Source organism: Pristis pectinata, chromosome 30, assembly GCF_009764475.1.
Source record: "Pristis pectinata isolate sPriPec2 chromosome 30, sPriPec2.1.pri, whole genome shotgun sequence".
Lineage (NCBI taxonomy): Eukaryota > Metazoa > Chordata > Chondrichthyes > Rhinopristiformes > Pristidae > Pristis > Pristis pectinata.
This window is the reverse complement of record NC_067434.1, coordinates 24,130,113-24,148,383: the sequence shown is the minus strand read 5'-3', so window position 1 is coordinate 24,148,383 and position 18,271 is coordinate 24,130,113. Positions and strand designations below refer to the sequence as shown.

General features: G+C 45.3%; 1 protein-coding gene across 8 annotated transcripts in view; it reads right to left on the bottom strand.

Moving 5' to 3' along the window:
- The window catches only part of ndst2a (N-deacetylase/N-sulfotransferase (heparan glucosaminyl) 2a), a 432,751-nt gene that overhangs the window by 149,648 nt on the left and 264,832 nt on the right, over positions 1-18,271 (bottom strand). For 6 of the 8 annotated variants that reach the window (XR_007958434.1, XR_007958433.1, XM_052041762.1 and 3 more), the window contains one exon: positions 11,103-11,179. The exons of 1 other annotated variant lie outside the window; for it this stretch is intronic. The gene's annotated coding sequence lies outside the window, so the exon portion shown is untranslated. Of the gene's footprint in view, positions 1-4,165; positions 4,445-11,102; positions 11,180-18,271 lie in introns of those variants that run through there. One more of the 8 variants, XM_052041766.1, reaches the window with a different exon arrangement.

Sequence of the window (18,271 nt, the reverse complement as noted above, 5' to 3'; positions counted from 1 at the left end):
TCTGATCACCACACTGGCCCATCACGGACAGCCCCAAGAGACGCCCTTATCTAACATGTTGAGTTTGAGTTCAAATATAGGGTGACTAAAATCAGCAGAGCTGCGTTCTAATACAACTGAGAATAAATCTGTAATGAAAACTATTGCTTCTCAGCACCGTGAAATCTGTGTTTATGCAACACACAAATAGATAGAAATCAGTATTACATTACAATAGGAGAAACGTTATGCTCTGCGATAAGATTGTGCTTGTCGACACTACTGGTTGCATCCTCTTCTTGCATTTCCTATTTCAATTGCAGCAAGGTTAGAGCAATGGAAACAGGAAGAGACTCCTCAGCTCTTTGTGCTCAAGACCAGTGACTCAAGTGATATGTTCCCTGTCTAGTACTGAAGGACTGCCACGTTGCTAGATCAAATCAAAGCTCTGTAGTCCTGCCACATTTAGTCATGAATGGTGATGGCCATTAAACATAGAATGGGAGGAGAAGTGGAAGGAGACTACAGGTACATCTTCATTCTCAACCACGGCAGGGCCCAGTATGTTGAGGCCTAAAGACAAAGCTGAAGTTCTTGCAATCACATTCACAGAACCATAGAACAATACAGCACAATACAGGCCCTTCGGCCCACCATGTTGTGCCGACCTTCAAACCACTCCTAAGACTATCTAACCCCTTCCTCCCACATATCCCTCAATTTTAAATTCTTCCATATGCTTATCTAACAACCTCTTGAACTTGCCCAACGTATCAGCCTCCACCACCACCCCAGGCAGCACATTCCATGCACCAACCACTCTCTGGGTGATAAACCTCCCTCTGACATCTCCCTTGAACTTCCCACCCATTACCTTAAAGCCATGCTCTCTTGTATTGAGCATTGGTGCCCTGGGGAAGAGGCGCTGGCTGTCCACTCTATCTATTCTTAATATTTTGTATACCTCTATCACATCTCCCCTCATCCCCCTCCTCTCCAGAGTAAAGCCCTAGCTTCATTAGTCTCTCCTCATAATCCATACTCTCTAATCCAAAATCTCCTCTGCACCCCCTCCAATGCCTCCACATCCTTCCTATAATGAGGCGACCAGAACTGGACACAGTACTCTAAGTGTGGTCTAACCAGAGTTTTGTAAAGCTGCAACATTACTTCACGGCTCATAAACTCAATCCCACGATTTATGAAAGCTAACATCCCATAAGCTTTCTTAACTACCCTATCCACCTGTGAGGCAACTTTCAGTGATCTGTGGATATGAACCCCCAGATCCCTCTGCTCCTCCACACTGCCCAGAATCCTACCATTAACCTTGTACTCCGCCTTGGAGTTTGTCCTTCCAAAGTGTACCACCTCACACTTCTCCAGATTGAACTCCATCTGCCACTTCTCAGCCCAGCTCTGCATCCTATCAATATCCCTCTGTAAGCTCCGACAGCCCTCCACACTATCACACATTCAGTCAGAGATAATCTCTCTCAGCTTCCTCCCTGAGATTCCCAACACCACAGGAGATAAGATATTTATTAGTCACATGCATGTCGAAACACACACTGAAATGTGCCATTTTGCATTACTGAGAATGTTCTGGTGGCAGCCCGCAAGTGTCGCTACTCTTCCGGCGCCAACATAGCACACCCACAGCTCCTAACCTGTACGTCTTTGGAACGTGGGAAGAAACTGGAGCACCCTGAGGAAACCCATGCAGACACGGGAAGAACGTACAGGAAGCCAAAGCAGATCATCTCCTTCTGACTGAACGTGATTGCAAGTACTTCAGCCTTGTCTTTAGTGCTCATATACTGGGCGTCTGTTTAAAAAGAGGCTGAGGGGTGACCTGACAGAAGTATATAGGATTATGAGAGGCAGAGATAGGGTACGCAGCCAGAGTCTTTTTCCCAGGGGAGGGGTATCAAAAAGAGGGAGGAGTTTTAAAAGAGACTCGAGGGGCAAGCTTTTTTTTTAAAAAAACAGAGTCGTTGATATCAGAAACGTGCTGCCAGAGGAGGTGGCAGAATCAGATTCAATCAGTACATTTAAGAGGCATTTAGAGAGACACTCAAATAGACAAGGCACAAAAGAATACTGTCCTAATGTGGGCAAAAGGGTCAGCATGGATATATTGGGCCGAAGGGCCTGCTGTGCGACTATGACTTGAAAATATGGACATCCAATGGCATTACCATCACCGATTCCTCCACCATCAACATCCCAGGTGTCAGCACAGACCAGAATTCACCTGGACCAGCCTTGCGAATGCTGTGGCCACAAGAGCAAGTCAGAGGCTGTAGTGTGTGCTATCCTGTGGCAAGTGACTCACCTCCTGACACCCTAAAGCCTTTCCATCATCTTCAAGGCACATCAGGAGTGCGATGGAATGGTCTCCACTTGGCTGAATGAGTGCAGCTCCAGCTCTCAAGGTCAACACCATCTAGGGCATAGCAGCTCACTTGATTGGCACCCCATTCTTCACCCGAAGCATTCATTCACACCACTAATGGCACACATTGGCTGTAGTGTGTGCTATCTACAAAGCATACAGCAGACTATTCTGACAACACTTCCAGCACCTAGATGAAAAAGGACTTCAGCCACACAGGGACACCACCAGCTGCAAGTTGCACACCACCCTGACTCTGCTCAAGGGGATTGTGGCTGACATGTGTCATTGTGATACTTGTCTGCAACAAAGGTTATCGCACTTGGAGTTTCAAAGTTCCCTACTGAACCCACTGTCTGACACCAGCAGCTCTTTGGGGAGAGAGCTCCCATTTTCCAATACCCCTTCATAACTAAATGGCTACACACTTGAAAGAAAGGCAACTCTGGGTGAATATAACCCTGTGCTGAAGCTCAACCCCTGTTGTGATGACTGAGCCCTCTTTCTCACCGTTTTAAAATAGCAGCAACCCAAACACACAAAGAATATTTGCATTCAGAACCTGGACCATTGACAGTAGCATCAGAACGTAACCCAAAAGTATTTGGGAAGCATGAATATTAATTTGGACCGAATCCAACACTTAACACAAAATAACCTGCATTTCTATAACACCTGTCACATCCCCTTCAGGGATACTTGTGCAATGTGGTTACCGATACAATGCACAAAACCCAGCAAACAACTTATGTACAGCAGGCTTCCCACAAACAACACAATGATGTTTGTGGCAGGCACAGTAGCGTAGCGGTTAGCGTAACGCTATTACAGGGCCAGAGACCTGGGTTCAAATCCGGCCGCTGTCTGTAAGGAGTTTGTACATTCTCCCCGTGTCTGCGTGGGTTTCCTCCGGGCGCTCCAGTTGCCTCCCACATTCCAAAGACGTGCAGGTTAGGAAGTTGTGGGCATGCTACATTGGCATCGGAAGCGTAGCGACATTTGCAGGCTGCCCCCAGAACACTCTACGCAAAAAGATGCATTTCACTGTGTGTTTCAATGTACATGTGACTAATAAAGAGATCTTATCTTATGACAACTGTTTTGGTAATGTCAGTAGATAAATATCAGGCATAACATTTGGGAGTAGTCCTATTTCCCTTTAAATAACACCATGTGATCTAATACATTCACCTGTTACAGTAGATGGAGCTTCCGTTTAACATCTCATGTGAAAGACAGCATCTCTGACCTTGTAGTCCTCCTTTAGAACTACACTAGACTTTTACCTATTACCTGAAGTAGGGCTTGAACCCTGCTGACTCAGAGGAGAGAACATGAGACACTAAGCCACAGTTGACACTGTGTCCACAAGAAGATAATGAAAGTGCTCTCAGAAGCAGCTGGCGAATCTGATTAACTGGATCACAGCTTTAGCACGGCAAAGACACAACTGATGAAGAGTTAACGGGAGAAGAGAATCGAGCAGTGGGAGTGGGAAACAGCTCGGAACTGCCATGTAACAGCCACAATAATGTTGAACAATGCTGTCAGATCTCCACTAATCAAAAAGGCAAACACACAGCCACGTCAACAGTATCCAAATAGGAATCAGAACAGCTCACTGACCTGTCAGCCATAAGAACAGGGTCACTGAATTAAGCCATAAACTGGCTCCAGCTTCTTCCTTGACATACAGGGGGGAAAGAGATTGAAGGCAAGGCTCATGTACAGAGCGTATTAAGTATTAAAAATAATCCTCATAAATGCCGTGTGCACAGCACAACTCACCACAGGCACAGGCTTTTGGAACCAGCCCTCGACTCACTCCAACGTAACGTGTATGCCAAGTTTCAGCTGCGGAGATGACAGCAAAGCAGATTTTTCCCAAGCTGAGTTCAAGCCTCCTCTGCCAAGGCAAACCCAAGAAGGGAAAAAAACATCCATTCTGTAAAAGCAGGAGCCGCTTGCCAAGTGTAATAGCTTCTACCCGACTACACACACAGTGCCACATACAAACCCGGCAACATTTTACTGCTCCACAGCTGGGACAGGCTCGTGAAAGGAGCCTATAAACTGACACTAATGATGCACATTCCAACCAAGTGAAGTCATCCTGTTGGATTAGTGAAGGCAGGCTCTGACCCTTGGACTCAGACAACGCTGCTCTTTGGTAGCAGTGCTCATTCAGAACAATGTGTACATCCAGTAACACCACACCTCGTTCAATACAACCCTGTAGTGGTTACCATTTTTGATGTTATATTTGCTCCCCAAGACTTGTAGAACATTTCTTTCTGCAGAAAGGCTTCAAACAAAAAGGAAACTAGGACAAACAATCCGGAGCATTTGGCAATTTTTAATTAGGCAACAGCCCCAACCTCTGCTACCTGTCAGATATTACTTTTTCTCAGGACTACATTTTTTCCCGTTCACTTATTTCTTGGACTGCAGCCAAGTTGTGGCTCCAACAACCTCCAATCATGAGCTGCGTTGTAATGACAGCCAGTGTTCGGAGAGAAACACACAAGCCATTGATACCGATGATTCAGCCTACAAGTGGAGATGACTGACACAAACACACACAGATGCGCACGCTCACACACGTGTGCATGGACCTACACGCGTGCATGGACCTACACGCCTGACCGGACAACGTCTGTCACCAGCCATCCACCAGGAGAAACAACCTTGCCACGTCTGCCTATCACCTCAATTCACAAGAGTTAACGATTCATCAAAAGCCAAAAAAAAACTGTGCACAGGTGCTGCCACTGAGAAAGATGTGTGTTCTTTTATTTTAAACACAGGCTTTTTGTCAGGGAGAGGTGTGGTGAGGAGGGGAAGGAGAACTAGGTGGGCAGAAGGAGCTCAGCGAGAGGAAGCGGGTGGGAGTGGAGGTGGCGGGGAGCGGGCCGAGGTAGTAGGTGAAGAGAGGGGATTCAGGGGAAGGAGAAGTTAAAAGGTAAGAGTGGAGGGGTGGAAGTGCAGTGGGAGCTCTGTGCATTAAACCCTATCTGTAACCATCAGTTTCAATTCAACATGAAAACAATTCTCCTGGTGCACAACCCTTGCCTTCCTCAGTACAGGGCAATGACAATGACCTGCTGACCCACTGACCCATGGCCCCTGGCTCTTAGAAGCAGATCACAATGGTGCTCTGTCACCAGGGGCAAAAACTATTGCCCTGCAGAGCACAATGATTGAGTTCTGACTCTGGCTCTCACTGTCTGTTTGTAACTACAAGTTTCACCTCCTGTAATTAATGATTAACCCTCGAACAGTGACAGCATCAACTTCACAAGTCTTAATTAACTCTAATTACCTGAAAAAATCCAAATAGTTCACTTGTTGTCAGAGAACCAAGAACATCTGAGACAATTAGCAATGCGCCCGTGATGATTTCTACTTTGTCACCGAGGAAAGACTGGCATTTCCATTGCACATTTCACAACCGCTGAACATCCAAAACATTTGCAGTCAAAATACTTTTAATAAAAGTATGTAATCACTTGTTATGAGAGAAATTTAGCAGCCTATTTATACACAGCAAGCTCCCAGAACCAGCAATGCAAACACAACCAAAAATAACTTGTCTTACTTATTGAAGGATAAAAAATGGCTGTGACGTCTGCAGGAACTCATCCGCATGATTCAAAAATAGTGCCATGGAATCTTTCGTGAGAGGAGACTGCCTCAGTATCACATTTTATCTTAAAGCATCTCTAACATAGCAGTACTCCCTCAGCACTGCACTGGAATGTCAGCCTAGATGCTCAGTTCTATGGAGTAGGCCTTGAACCCACAACTACTGTTCGGGGAGACTGGTACTCACTGAACCATGGGTGCCACCTGAATTTTCCAGGATGGAATGCCCTTGGCTACAATAGAAACTGCCCATCTTTCACTCAGAGCCTCTTGGTATCCATGGAAAGGATCATCAAACCATCTCCCTCATTAGGTTTACATCCTATAGCAATATAGATCTAAAATCAAAATCCCACTTGAATACAACCCAAGCACAAGGGTCTGCATTTCCACACAGGACCCAACCATCACCAGAAATAATACCACCTCAAAAATACATCATTGACCTGCTTGACAACAAAACATCCAATAAATGCAGCAGAACCTTCAGAAAGCCACTTCCTGGTGAAACAAATGGTCCTGAATACATAATGAGCCAACACAGTCTGCTCTGAGCCATATTCGAATGTTTCATCAGAATATGACCCATCTCTCTAGTATGACCTATCCTGAGCCCAACACAAATAGTTGGGTCCTTTTAAGTTGGGCAGGAGCCAGTCTTTACACAGCTACCCCACAATACTTGATTCTTCAACATATTTCTGAAGCCCGAGTTCTGAAGAATTGGAATTTCAAGCCCAGCTAATTTTATCAGTTGAGGACACCTCCTGGAGGTTGCCTTTGGTTAATGTCACTGTTAGTGTCATTGACATGCGGTGCTCCGGTCTGTTGCACCTGATTCTCCACAAGCAAACCAAGAGAGCAGAAAAGGGCCCTTCCGTGAACCTCTCACACAGGAAACTACGGATCCCTACCTGTAGTTTGTTGAGCTGGTACCTGGTCTTTGACAGAAGACAGGCCCAGGGTAGAGCTTTGCCCTCTGTTAAGATGATGCTTTAAGTGTTTTTGTAAATATCTCTGACATTCAGAGACTTTCAAATCTATCAAAATGAATGGAAACTAAATGGAAATTGAAAGTAAAACAAAATATAATTGAAATAAATGAAAAATACATTAAAAATTCGTCTTAAAAACAAAAGTCACTCACCCATTCACCAGACCTGTCGTTCTCTTTACAAAAATATGCACTTGAATATTTTCGCACAAGCTTTAGATTGGGAACCGGTAGATGGGATTAGAACCTGCATCTCCAACCTGAACCCAACTGTTGGAGTCGGGTCAGGTCAGGCACACATTCTAATAAAGCACTCAGGCTGGAGTCTTCTCACTGCTACTGTCAGGCAGGAGGTACAGAAGCCTGAAGTCCCACACCACCAGGTTCAGGATCAGCCACATTCCTACAACCATCAGGTTCTTGATCCGACCTGCACGACCCTAACCCTACCTCAGCAACGGAACACTACAGACCACCTCTTGCACTACCATGGACTTGTCTCTGATTGTGTCTTTCTTTGGCACTAAGGTCTCACTTTTGCACAGTGTTTTTCCCTCCCTCTCTCTCTTCATCATCTTGTACGACTCATCATGATTTTGGACATAAGAGAATATGAATTTATGTTCTCTGTTATGTCTGCACCTATGTGCCTGTGATGCTTCTGCAAGCAAGTTTTTCATTGTGCCTGTACCTCACCGTACTCATGCACATAACAATAAATTCGACTTGACTTGAGTCTTGCAGTGCCAGCCCAATCCAGTGCTTTATCCAGGTCATGGAGGGGGTTGTTTGGTGTAACCACATCTGCCCTCTATTCTTGGTCAGGATTTGGAGTTTCATCCTCACACCAAATTCTTAAAATATTAATGGTGCTTGATATTGTTATAACCGTGGAGATGGATGGGTATGGGGGAGAAAATGTCCTCAGCCTCAGGTTGGAGTCGAACTGGCCATGGTCAGGCCAAGGTTTGACGTTATAGCCAAATTGAGTTACGTTGGACAACTCTGCCTCAGCCAACACGAGTACAACAGACTGAATGGACTTAGCCACAGATTTCTGCAACTCATCCCAAATTTGAACATATGAAATAAACAAAAATAGGCCATTTGGCCCCTCCTGCCTGATCCCCACTCACACCTGATCTTTTATCTCAAAGCCACTATCCTGCACTAACCCAATATCCCTTGATTCTCCTTATATCCAAAACTTAATTGATCTGTCTTGGATATATTCAATGACCAACCCTCCACAGCTCTCTTGGGTAAAGAGTTTCAAAAATTCACTATGAGTGAAGAAATTTCTTCTCATCACAATCCTGATTGGACGACAACTTATTTTGTGACTGTGATCCCTGGTTCTAGACTCCCCAGCCTGCAGAACTATCATCTCTGCACCTGCCCTGTCTGTTTTCTTTTTACAACCTCAATGCATTTATGTGTGGAATGATTTGCATGGATGGTACACAGACAAAGCTTTTCACTGTATCTTGGTACACGTGACAGTAATAAACCAATATTGGATCGAAAGAAGCTGCAAAAGGTTGTAGACTCAGCCAGCTCCATCACGGGCACAACCCTCCCCGCCACTAAGGACACGTTCAAGAGACGGTGCCTCAAGAAGGTGGCATCCATCATTGAGGACCCTCACCATCCGGGACCTGCCCTCTTCACGTTATTCCCATCGGGGAGGAGGTACAGGAGCCCGAAGACCCACACTCACATTCCAGGAACAGCTTCTCCCCCTCCGCCATCAGATTTCTGAAAGGTCCATGAACACTATCTCGTTATTCCTTTTCTACACTAGTTATTTCTGTAACTTAAAGTAATCTTTTATGTCTTGCACTGTACTGTTGCCACAAAACAACACATTTCACGACGTATGTCAGTGATAATAAACCTGATTCTGATACTAATCAAGCGCATAAATGTGCTGTATATTTGGAGGCGTTCTTTATCATTCCTGGAATAAATTCCTCATCTTTGTAATTATTATGCCAAGCTTATGTCTGCTCCACTCCTGAGAACATCGTAGCCTATTTTGGGTGTCTAAAAAAGTCAGATCTTTAGAGTTTAGAAGAACGAGGGGTGATCTAATTGAACGATACAAGTTCCTGAGGGGACAGGACAGGGTAGATATTGAGATGCTTCCACCAGTGGGAGAATTTCAAACGAGGGGACATAGTTACAAGGTTAGTGGGTGGGTCATTTAAAACCAAGGTGCATCAGAACATTGGCAGAAGGTGGTGAATTTCTGGAACTCTCTACCACAGAGGATTATGGAGGGTAGGTCAGAGGTAGTAAATAAATTTTTAAAAGCTCAGGGAATTGAGGGCTCTGGGAAACTAGAACAGAAGAGGAGTTGAGGCCTGGGGTAGATCAGCTGGGATCTTATTGAATGATAGGGCAGGCTTGAGGGGCTGAATGGTCAACTCCTGCTCCTATTGTGTTCTTATGCACTGTAACAAACTGCCACCTCTTCTCTAAAGATCTTAGAGAAGCCCCATCTTCAATAATCGAGCATCATGTCACAGAGCAGCATTTTAATTAGGAAGCTTGGGTCCTCTTTACTGTAGAGACCATTACAATTCACGTGTCTGTGTGCAGCACTTAGACGGGAGAACCATAACTTCCAGTCACGCACACCCTGTCCACTCCAGTCACCGTCACACTTCCTGCATTCAAACCAGAGAAATTCATCAAATTCACAAACGCGTTTCCAGTGTTAGAGACCCAAGTGGTACGCAACAGCCCGATGAACCTTAAACATCAGCATCAAAGATAACAAAGCATGCAAACATTACTAACCCATGCAAAACTTTTCCAACTGATATAAAACCGAGACATGTCTGGCTAAAATGGCCAGCAGTGCTAAACATGTTGTGGGGTAGCAGAAGAGCATATCCTATACTGAAACTCACTGCACGAACTTTAATGGAACAATTTTCAGATGGCAAATACAACTTTTAAGTGAATGGTGTTTCCCCTTATTTGCATAATCCCCCTGAATTCTCACTCTTACCTAATTGCAACCTTCCTGGACTGAAGTATATTTCCAATGGAATCAAAAGTAAACTTCAGATTTTCAATTCATGATTTCTTTCTTTCTACAATATTTTTATTAATTCCACAAAAAAAGTACATGCATCAAAAAGAGAGTAAAAATACTACTGAATACATTGTGTTAAATCATACTTGAGATCACAATACTCTAAATTAATAATCACATGTGATAGTTAATAAAGAAAACATTGGAATAATTTTATTATAAAAAATCTACACCCACTAATTTATGATTTCTAAAAATTCCTTTATGTTGAAATCAAATGGGGCAGACCTTTCACCCAAAGCCAGATTCTCCCTCTACTGTCAGTCAGGAGCACATGTCAACATTTTCCTTCAGCAGCTTTTGGTCACACAACAGCATGGAAACAAACTGGTTTGCTAGATCATCAATTGCTGCTCAGTTCCCCAGTCAGGGATTCTTCAGGACCAGAACTAACCCTAGATTGGGAGGACAAAGTTGGGCTTCTGGGGCTCATTCGGGGAATTCTCCAGAGCCTTGCACCACACACTGCCTCAACCAAGCTTCACTCAACCCTCTCACAACGAAGGGGAGCGCCCTGCTTGCAGCACCACCTCGCAACGCTGCTTCCTTAACAACAGCGACCACGTCCAAGGGAAGGCGCTACACAAACGCAAGTCTGCCCTGCTGTCAAGAAACAGCGCCGTCAGCCGCTCCCACTCCAAGCGCAGCAATGACTTAGGCAGCCTGCTGCTCAGGGGGCCGGACAATTTAAAGCCCCCTTCCCCTGCAGCAAGGCGGCTAAACATTGCAACCACCTTCTGCAGAGCCGGACGGGAGGAGCTCTCGGTAGAACCGGTGAATGGAAGACGAAATTCCTTCTGAATGCAAAGCTCCTCCCCATTTCAAGTCTGAACAGAGATGCTTTGAAATCTCTCTCTGCCCCTGCTGTCCGGCGCTGCACATTCCGCACGCTGACCATTGTGCCGGTGCACATCTGATTCCATCAACTCTGGGGGCGGGGGGGGGGGGAACATGCTGCCGGATTTGGAGTGTTCACTCACCTAACTTGGCCGCAGGGACGGAGGAAGAGACCAGAATCGATGGAGGAATATGCCTCGCCCAAAACTCCTCCTCCGGACTGCAATAATAAAACAAAACACAACGCAGATAAGCACCTTGGATCAGCCAAGTCGATAATTCCCAAACGGTTTCAGACGCTCGTTGAGCAGGACAGCCCCGGAGTGCACAGACCCTGCTCGTCTGTGCAGAACTTCCTGTTAAAGATTGCAAGCACCTCCCTCCCTGCTGCCCGCCCCGTCGAGGGTTTAACCCTTCGCCAGGGCTCGCTGTAAGGCAGGCAAAGCTCCCTGCACAGAGCCAGCACCGCTCCCGCAATGCCTGAGGTTTAGACCTGGGCAGAACAACTTCCACAGCAAGTTGCTCAGTGGCTGCACACCCGGGCTATAGGCACTTATCTGGGGCTTTAAGTCCTGCTTCTCCCTCAGCCCACTAAATGCATTCAGCTCTATTTTTAAACCGATTTGGGGGCTAACTGAGTGTCTAAGAGTCCTACAGCAGGGAAACAAGTCCTTCGGCCCAACTGGTCCATGCTGACCAAGATTCAAAATCAGAATCAGATTTATTATCACTGACTTAGATGGCATGAAATTTGTTGTTTTGTGGCAGCAGTACAGCGCAAAGTTACTATAAATTTAAAAAATAAGTATATAGTGCAAACAAAATAGGAATAACAAGGTAGTGTTGAGGGGTTCACAGACTGTTCAGAAATCTGATGGTGGAGGGAAAGAAGCTGTCTCTGAATCGTTGAGTGTGGGTCTTCAGGCTCCTGTACCTCCTCCCCCATGGTGGCAACGACAAGAGGGCATCCCAGATGGTGAGTCCCATCTAAACTGGGCCCATTTGCCCACATTAGGCTCATATCCCTACAAACCTTTCCTATCCATGTACCCGTCCAAGTGTCTTTTAAATGCTGTTAATGTACCTCCCTCAACCACTTCCTCTGGCAGCTCGTTCCACATACGGACCACCCTCTGGGTGAAAAAGTTGCCTCTCAGGTTGCTAATTAAATCTCTCCCCTCTCACCTTAAACCTATGCCTTCTAGTTCTTGATTCCCCAACCCTGACAATAGCAAAATAGCAAAAGGACAGAGATAGGAGGTGACACCCCCTGAACCTGGCTCCGATACACTGACAACAGATGCTTGCAGAGCAAGGCGGTAACCTCTGCAAGGGAGCTCTTCGGAAGAAATGAGAACCACTTCAGGGGAAGGCGATAAAGGAGAAAAATCAATGGAGCAAATCAGGCACCAGAGAGAAAAAAGAAAACACAATCGTTTGCCTGCTTCCACCTGAAGCATGTTCACATGCGGAGGTTGCAAGGGGTCAGAGAATGATGGATTTGTGCTTGCAGGCCATGTATTTTCAGCAACGTGCCCCAAGGCATTGAACTCCGGCAACAACCTGAATGCAGGAGGGACAACCAGCGTTACCAAGTCTGCTTATTGAAGAAAGAAATTAGCTTGATTTCTCTTTAAAAGTCGCTTCAGTTTTTCTTTGAGAGTGGTGGGTTTACAGGAGGGTTTTTGGGCTTGGTCTATTCATAGGTCGTAAGGGCAAGCCTGGAGGATAAGGCTACTCCAATCAATCAGACACTCTGCTGTCCATAGAACACAGAACAGTACAGCAGAGGAACTGGCCCTTCGGCCCACAATGTCTATGCCAAACACGATGCTGAATTAAACCGATAATCCACATCCCTGCATATTCATGCATCTAACAGCCTCTTAAATGCCACTATCATATCTGCTTCCAACACCACCCCAGGCAGCGCGTTCCAGGCACCCACCACTCTCTGTGTAAAAAAAAAACTTGCCCCGCACATCTCCTTTAAAATTTCCCCCTCTCACGTTAAATGTACGTCCTCTCGTATTTGTCATTTCTACCCTGGGAAAAAGTTTCTACACTGTCTATGCCTTCTATCAGGTCTCCCCTCAGCCTCCAACACTCCAGAGAAAACAATCCAAGTTTGTCCAATCTCTCCTTATAGCTCATACTCTCAAATTGCTCCTGATTAGACATCTTGAAGCAAAATGTGTTGGGACTTCCTGCATATTGTGGTATAGAACTGTTATAGCACAAGGAGGTCATTTGGCCCATCATCCATACTAGCCCCTTCTCAAGCAATCTCATTCATCCTCTCTTTGCGCTATTTAGGCTCAGAGATGATGTCAGAAATGTGATATATTTCTCTGACAGGATGCTGTTTAACTAATCAGGGAACCTGTAAGTAGTGTTGTTTCTAGGTGCCTGCGGTCTTTGGTGGAGGTCATGAGTACAGGAGACATGGTCAGCATAGCCTAGGTGAGTCACTGCAGTGCATAAAGGGGCTTGAGGAGGGGGAGAGTTCAGGATAACTTTTTCATAAAGCTGCCATTGGTTGAGGGATTTACTTCAAAGTTTTGTCTTATTCATGGGATTAAGAACGTTAATGCCAGCGTTTACAGGCCGTTCCCAAATGTGCTTTAGCTGAGTGGTTTGTTGGACAGAGGGCAGTTAAGAGTCGACAATATCACTGGCTCTGGGGTTACATACAGGTTGGACCAGGAAAGAACAACAGACTTCCTTCATAGCGTTATACAGCACAGTAACAGGCCCTTCAGCCCAACTTGTCCATGCCAACCTAGTCCCATTTGCCTGTGTGTGGCCCATATCCCTGTAAACCTTTCCTATCCATGAACCTGTCCAAATTGTCCTTTAAACGTTGTAATTGCACCCATCTCCACCACTTCCTCTGGCAGCTCGTTCCACACACCCACCACCCTCTCTGTGAAAAAGTTGCCCCTTAGGTCCCCTTTAAATCTTTCCCCTCTCACCTTCAACCTGCGCCTTTTGTGTTAGACTCCCCAACCCTGGGAAAAAGACTGCGACCCATTCACCTTTTCTATGCCCTTCATGATTTTATAAACTATAAAGTCATCCATCAGCCTCCTTCGCTCCAGGGAAAACAGTCCCAGCCTGTCCAGTCCCTCCTCATAAGCCCTCCAGTCCCGGCAACATCCTCGTGAACCTTTTCTGCCCCCTCTCTCCCTGAAGGCCTTTAGTGAATAAGATAGTATTAATGTCAATTAGATTAACACCATTACTAATATCGGTCTTTCACTGCAAATTTATATACTTAAGTCTTGAATGTGTATTTATCAACACCATGGTGGGATTTGAACTTGCAACTTTTGGCCATGCTCCAGGTCACTGGATGGCAGTCCAGTAAATCAAGCACTGTACAATCATACCCTATTAAGCTTGGATTCTATGAGTTCCTGTCCAGCATATGCAGGATTCACTAGCCGGATGGGGAATGTCTTCTCCTTGTATCTACATTGGATCTGACAGCTGACATGCAATTGCACATTCAAAATTATTTCAGAGAAGGAATGCAATCTGTTTGAATCCAACCATGTGCGGCATGCTTTGGGAGGGGAAGGCTTCCCGGTCACCTTCCCGGTCTTTCTACTGATGCCCCCATCATAAAGTGGGAGTTTCCTGCTGATACGGGTCTCCTGGTGCTACATGGAAGAGGTCAGAGTTATTCCTGATGCGCTGCTGAAGAATACTCTCAATCAACGTCGCTAAAAACATGGATTATACCTGGATCCACCCATCATCTGCCAGCTCTTATTCCACCCCTTCCCTCCACCTTTTTTATACTAGCTATCTCCTCTCTTTCTTTCCAGCCCAGATGATGGCGACTGTCCATTTCTCTCCACAGATGCTGCCTGACCCACTGAGTTCCTCCAGCGCTTTTTGTGTGTTGCTCCAGATTCCAGCACCTGCAGTCTCTTGTGTGTCATGGATTATACCTTCTTAAAATTATGATGGGATATGTGACTCTTTGGCATTGATTGTCCACCCCTACCTGACCCTGAACTTAACATCAAGCACATCAGTTGGCCTGCAGTCACACACAGGGATATCAGCTTGACAGATTTTCTTCCCCAATGACTAGCGATACAGTTGACTTTTTATGACAATTCAGTAGTTTGACAATCAACATTATGATGCTAGCTATTGATCCAATATTTTAATTTAATTTAATGACTTAAATTTAGAGTTGCCAGCTGCTGTGGTGCAGTTTGGCTTGGTCCCTGCATCAACAATCCAACATTTGGAGACTGCCCTCTTCATCGATGGTCCAGTCACCAGTGGTCCAGCCTTTGGATACCAGCCTAGAAGCATAATCGCTATGCTGTTGTACCTCAATACCTAAATATGCTTATGATCAGGCTACATAAAACAGAGGGCAGTACAGCACAACACAGGAACAGGCCCTTCAGCCCACAATGTTGAGCCAGACTAATTAAACTTGCAATTAAATACCTAACTAAACTAATCCCTTCTGCCAACACCATGTCCACATCCCTCCATTCTCTGCACATTCATGTGCCAATCTAAGAGCCTTTTAAATGCCTCCATCATATTTGCCTCCACCACCACCCCTGGCAGCACATTCCAGGCACCCACCACTCTCTGTGAGGAAAAACTTGCCCCGCACGTTTCCTTTGAACTTACTCCCTCTCACCTTAAGTGCATGCCCTCTGGTATTGGACATTTCAACCCTGGGAGTAAGATACCAACTGTCTACTATATCTACACCTCTCATAATCTTATAAACTTCAATCAGGTCTCCCCTCAGCCTCCTTCACTCCAGAGAAAATGACCCAAGTTTGTCCAACCTTTCCTTATAGCACAAGCCCTCTAATCCAGGCAGCATCCTGGTAAACCTCTTCTGCACCCTCTCCAAAGCCTCCACATCCTTCCTGTAATGGAGCGACCAGAACTGAATGCAATACTCCAGAGGCGGCCTAACCAGAGCTTTATAAATCTGCAACGTAACTTCCTGACTCTTGAACTCAGTGCCTCGACTAATAAAGGCAAGAATGTCATTTGCCTTCTTTACCACCCTATCAACCTGATAGCCACTTTCTGGGAGCTATAGACTTGGACCCCAAAATCCCTCTGTACATCAGCACTTAAGGGTCTTGCCATAACAGTGTACTGTCCCTTTACATTTGATCTCCCAAAGTGCAACACCTCACAGTTGGCCAAATTAAACTCCATCTGCCATTTCTCCACCCATATCGGCAAATGATCTATATCCTACTGTATCCTTTGGCAATCTTCTATACTATCCACAACACCACCAATCTTTGTAATGGAGAATGTGTTGGAAGTCAGGAGCTGAAATCTTTTAGCTAAAAGATCATTTTTGATGTTGAATGGAAAGGCATTATCTGGTCCACTGCAGGTTCATCACTGTCTGTGCTGCCGAAACTGTTCAAGAGGCCAAGCCATCGAAATTTTATGGCTGGGTCTCTTGGACTGTTTCAGATAAGTTAACCCATTGGCTGAGCTACTTGTCCCAGAAATGAAAGGGTGAATTAAAAATAGGACAACCCTCTCCTTTCACTCACATTCCATTGATAAAAAAAGATAGGTGTATTATTATACTTTTCTCGACTGCGAAGGATCCTGTTCTTTCACAGCCAATGAAGTACTTTTGAATAGCCATCATCAACAGTATCAAGGACTGAGTGGTCCACTGCTGTTCCCCACTTCCTGCCCAGTGTGGGAAGGAATGGACAGGGAATAAGAACATAGAACAGTACAGCACAGGAACAGGCCCTTCAGCCCACGATGTCTGTGCCGAACACAATGCCGAATTAAACTAATTATCTTCTGCCTACACATATAAGATCTTTATTAGTCAGATGTACATCGAAACACATAGTGAAATACACCTTTTGCGTAGTGTTCTGGGGGCAGCCCGCAAGTGTCACCACGCTTACGGCGCCAGCATAGCATGCCCACAACTTCCTAACCTGTACGTCTTTGGAATGTGGGAGGAAACCGGAGCACCCGGAGGAAACCCACGCAGACACGGGGAGAGCGTACAAACTCCTTACAGACAGTAGCCGGATTTGAACCCAGGTCGCTGGCGCTGTAGAGCATTACACTAACGATCCACATCCCTCCATTCCCTGCATTTTCATGTGTCGATATAACAGCCTCTTAAACGCCACTACCGGATCTGCTTCCACCATCTCCCCTGGCAGCTAGTTCTAGGGACCGATCGCTTTCTGTGTCAAGAAAACTTGCCGCGCACACCTCCTTTAAACTTTCCCCCTCTCACCTTAAAGACATGTCCTCTAGTACATGACATTTCTACCCTGGGAAAAAGATTCTGACTGTCTACCCTATCTATGCCTCTCATAACCTCATCAACTTCTATCAGGTCTAAGGATCATATGTTGCTTGCAGTTAAAATAGCCCACCACTGTTTAGCCCCCAGACCCACATATGAATAGTAGCCATTTATTTGTACTGCCAGAGGACACAAAATGCCCTTTCAACCATGCCCAGCGAGGGTTCTGTCTTCACAAGGAATTGATGTTTCGGGTCAAAACCCTTCAACCCGAAACACTGACAATTCTTTCCCCCCCGTGCCCTCTTCCCCCCCCCCCACCAATCCCAACAGATGCTGCTCAAACCACTGAGTTCCTCCAGCAGATTGTTTGTTGCTCCAGATTCCTGCATCTGTAGTCACTTGTCTTTGAATTTTAGGATCATCTGTTACATTTCCGCTTTGCCCTTTTTGATAAATCCAACATTTTGTTTTCTGTATGGAATTAGTCACATCTCTAATAATACTCCCTTGCTGTGAAATCGTTACTATGTTCTCTAGAAGCTAACGTATCCATTGATTCTGCCAATTGTCATCTCCTTGTTTACCTGTATGTGCCTCTCCTCCCACCAGACCTCATCACCTCCAAAGCCTTCACAACTCAAACCCTCAAATTCTTTTATGAAGCATCCCTTGCAAAAAGAGCTACATAAATCACGAATCAGGTGCATGGTATAAAAGAAGAACTATAAACTATCAAACTTACAGGCGTAGGACTTGTTCATGCTCATCACTACCCTAAGTAACAAATATCAACCCAGGTTGCCCAGAGACATTGATGACAACTTGGTCACCAAAGCGATCCCAACCCAGTGCACCCAGCAAGGACAGCTCAAAACTTCCTACCATCCAAAAGCTTTAAGAAATGTATTAAATGTCAATGCAAAAATGAAAATGAGACAATTGAATAAATTGAAATCACTTAAAGCACTCAAAAATTAAAAGCTTTTAAGCAAACGTAACTAATCAAAA